The sequence below is a fragment of the Ischnura elegans genome, chromosome 12 (genome assembly GCF_921293095.1).
Source record: "Ischnura elegans chromosome 12, ioIscEleg1.1, whole genome shotgun sequence".
In the NCBI taxonomy this organism is placed as follows: Eukaryota; Metazoa; Arthropoda; class Insecta; order Odonata; family Coenagrionidae; genus Ischnura; species Ischnura elegans.
This window is the reverse complement of record NC_060257.1, coordinates 17,655,629-17,660,067: the sequence shown is the minus strand read 5'-3', so window position 1 is coordinate 17,660,067 and position 4,439 is coordinate 17,655,629.

Below are 4,439 nucleotides of genomic sequence, written 5' to 3'. Positions count from 1 at the left end.
TATAGGCTTTATTTCTTCTCTTACCCTGTAAAAACTGCTCATATATCAGTTGCAGTGTTCTTGTTATCGACGTCTTTATAAATAAATCTATCGGGATTGTGAACATTAATCAGAGTTAATGAAAAAAAATTCTCGGTCATCATTTTGGAATATCATGTACTCCATTCTCAGGGCTACAAATGAAGAATATTTACAGCCAAAAAATTAATGAACACTGAATTGCACTTCTGTCTTTTTTATGCCTTTATGAAATTTTTTGTACCCTAAATATTATTCGTTTGCAGCCATGAGGGTCGAATACTTAATATTCTGGAACATTGGCTTAGTAGAGCTGTTTTTCATTTACGAACTGTAAAGAATTTATGAACTGTGTCCGATACTTGCAATCATGATTGATTGATGCATGGAGTGTAGTGTGTGTGAAGAGGGCTACTGCATTGTAGGGGCAAATGATGATTTTTATTCTCATTAGACCACTGAATGTTGTCATAGGTTAATGAGGTACTGCGACAATTGGAGAAATTCCCTTGTGGCATGACCCACTGGCAAGGTAGATTTTGCAACACATGTATTGAAAGTAATTAGTCACCTAATCAGAAATCATTGAATAAGTCTGGCATGATCATGTAAATTACAAGAAGAGTCTAATGAGTTAGGATGTGATACAAATGCGTTATATTGCAGCAGATTTTTCTGGCATTTTCAGGAGTGGTTGTGTCTACATTCTTTTAACAATCAACTTTGGAAAAATTATTAAAGATCTAAGAGATGTGATATTTTCTCTCTATGTTTAAGGAGATCTAATTCACTGTATTGTATGTGAAGTATTGTATACCTACCCTCTGATTTTTGAGGAGTATACAGAAGCTTTGGCTTAAAATTGTATAGCAAACAAGAAATCAAAAAATGTCTTGGAAGCTATAAGAACCGCATAAATTGAGTAAAATATTTTCGTCGGTAAAAGATTGCTTGAATTAAAGACTCGAAACAATTACTTTTGGAATATTTTCTAAGTGACATGCCCTGATACTAAAGAGCAAAATGTGGTTGCATAGAACGTGGGAAATTCTTGGATTACACATTTAAACTGATGCTTTATCAAGCTTTAAGAGCAACCATTTCAATATTTTCATTCTACTAACTCGATTTGACATTGCAGCTTTCATTCATCATTAACGAGGGCATGATATCCCAGTGGGTACAGCATTGGGTTAATGATTGAAGGGTCCATGGTTCAAATCCCTAACTTCAGGCTTCTCAAACAATGATATATAGTAAGAGATGGCCCCAGGAAAGAAACTGGCCCTTCTTTTTTGAATGTGTAAAATTAACATGCCTGTGACTCAGTCTGGGGTGGGCTTAACCAGAGGTGGATTAAGGTTGTTTTACGCAACATCTTGGTGGTATGCAATACCTCTTGGCAATATGCATTTTTCATCGTCACTGGTCAACTATCCAAAGATTGGTTTGACTCAGCTCTCCACTCAATTCTTCTATATTTTCATACCTGCGTATTTCTTCTCTTTCACATCCCTCTTTACCTGTTCCAAACATTTCATTGGAGGTCTTCCTTTTCCATTCTTGCCTTCTACTTGTCCCTCAACGATTGCCTTCATCAGGCCATTATGCAGGGATGCCGACTTACAAAAAATATCGGGGGGCCCAAACCGGGGATCTTGCCCCGGGAAATTTTATGAGTAGTGAGTTTTAAGTTTTTTAAGCATTTTAGAAGAGTCATATGATCAACATTAGAGCCCTGATAACTCGAATCTTGATATCTGGACACTCCGGGGAAAATTGACAAGCCTGACACATTTTTTCCTCTCAACCATAATAAATTTTTGAGGGAGCTCGGGCCCCCTCAGGCCCCATGGAGTCGGCGCCACTGCCATCATGTCTCAAGATATGGCCTATTAGGTTATTCCGTCTTCTTGTCAAGGTTTTCATGAGGCTTCCCTTCTCTCCTACTCTTCTTAGTACTTCCTCATTACTTGCTCAGTCAATTCATTTGATTATCATCATTCTTCTACTGCACCACATTTAGAAGGCCTCTATCCTTGATTTCTCCACAGCTCCACAGTCACTGCCTCTCTTCCATAGAGAAGATACTCCAAATGTACGTTCTGATAAACTGTTTCCTTACTTCTATACATATGTATTTTAGTTTCCCGCTGTAAGTACGTATTTCTTTTGGTGGAATATGAATTCATGCAAGTGGCTTTTAGATATTCATCATTTATTTGGAAATTATTTTTTAAGCTGCTGAAGAAAGAACTCCTATTAGAGAGCCACCTTATAGGTTCCATAATATTTCTTTTTTCAGGTATTTTGATGTTTCAGGCTCTGCTGTCAGTAGTGGTTGTGGGGCTGTAACATTGACAGGTCAATGATTCTCTAACTTTAATATCAAAACCAGCCATTTTGGGGAGTTAATATTTTGACACAATTAGTATTCACTTGAGACAAGTCACAACACCAAGGATTCTTGGGGGTGTGAAGGGTAGTACTTCAACAATCTAAGTTCAAGGTTCATTCCAGTTCTAATAATAATAATAATAATTTTATTACAGGCATATAACCAACTTAGAACATAATATGTAAATTTCTTTCAATATAACTCTAAATAATTAATAAAATATTCTTAAAATAATAAGTATTACACGAGAAGGGAGCACTAAAATATTAACTATATTTACATAAAAGGTAATCTCAAACAACATGAAATCAGATAACATTCAACAATGATAAAATACACTTTTTCTTAAATATGGAATGTTTATTGCTAAAAATATCAATATTCAGGAATTTTGTTCGGGGAGGTAGGGGGGGGGAGGCATAACCAAGGGGGAAAACTTTTGAAAAACAGGTACTAAGTAATGGGATTTTAACTAATTTTAGCACTTTTTGAATCGAAAAAACTTTATTTGTCATAAAAATTTTGTAAATTCATGATCTTTCAATATTTGTTTTCTTTTATGAAGGAAAATAAATGTGCTTTTATATTTCAGGGGGGTCTGAACACCCCCTGGCTATGTCACTGTGAAGTGGATGGAGAAGAGGAGGAATGACAAAGTGTTGGACATGGTTGGTGAGGAAAGGCAGCTTTTAGATGAGTTACGAAGGAAACAGGAAGTATGGATGGAGCAAGTACTTAGCAGGGAGAGAATGTTGAAAATGGTGTTAGAGGTAGGGGCGCAGCTAGGAATTATGGCTGGGTGGTGCAACCAATACCAGGGTGTGTGGGGATATGGAATACCCACCAGGATAAACAGTAGGTGCGAGATTTATAAATTGTGGAATTTCAAGATAAATGGTTCAAAATGGTGAGTTTTATGGCTGTCTGAGGGATAAATCTATACTATTCTATTAGTAATATCAATCCAATTAAGTAAAATGGATTAAACTTATAATTGCTCTGAGCTCTGGGGGGGTTTATCCCCAAAATCCCCCCCTCGCTGCGCCACTGGTTAGAGGGTTTGGTTTAATGAGAGAGAGAAAGGAAAAGATAGGATTTTTGGATAGAATAAAGGGAGTATAACTTACTGTGAGAAGAGGGAATTACATGAAGGTAGGGTAGGTTGCCTATGGATGCGTGCTGTGAATGCTACCTCAATACTCCGTGGAAACCTACCTTAATCGGTAGAATACTTTGACAATACACACCATGTCTAGCACTTCATCATTCCTCTTCTTCTCTACTCACCTTCTCCATTCTCATCCACACCCACACCTCAGTGTTCCTGAGAGTTATATTTCTATTTTGGCCATTTTCTCTTCCAATGTTTGTGGGAAGTTTTTTTTTTTTTAGCAAGGAGCCTAGCTATGGGTCATTACTCTTGTCCCATGGCAGGACCTGGATTCTTGTAAGGCTCCTTATATTGCCCGAGTCAGTTTCTGCTGTTCATACATAGAACATCCTCGAGTTGGTAGGGAGGAGAGTATGAAGGAGCTCCAGTCATCCATCCCCGTACATTCTGCTGACTTGGACTTAGTGGTCTCGTACTATCATGTTTTAGAGGGAATTGTTCTAATTGAATTGAATTATGTGAAGAGTCATTTCTGACCTGCTTTTAAACAGTCATTCTAGAAGTCAAACGACTCGTGGTTTTGCCACATGATGGCTTTGGATGGGCTCTGATTAACTGGCATACGGTCAATGATTTCAGCTCACTTTCCTTTCCATTTCACCTCGTTTTTGGCATTAATTTCCAGGAACTGTACGAGGATACATAGGGTTGCTTCAGATTTTATCTGGTGGAATTCTAACGTATATTAAATTCAAACTTGCTGGCAATATTCTACAAATACTTTACTTCTCTTTAAATGGAAGGTTTCAATATAATTTGCACCTGATGATAATAGAAAATGGATGGAAACCAGTCATGTAAATAATTAAATTTGGAGGGAAATCATCTGTAAGATTTAATTTACAATTGTTC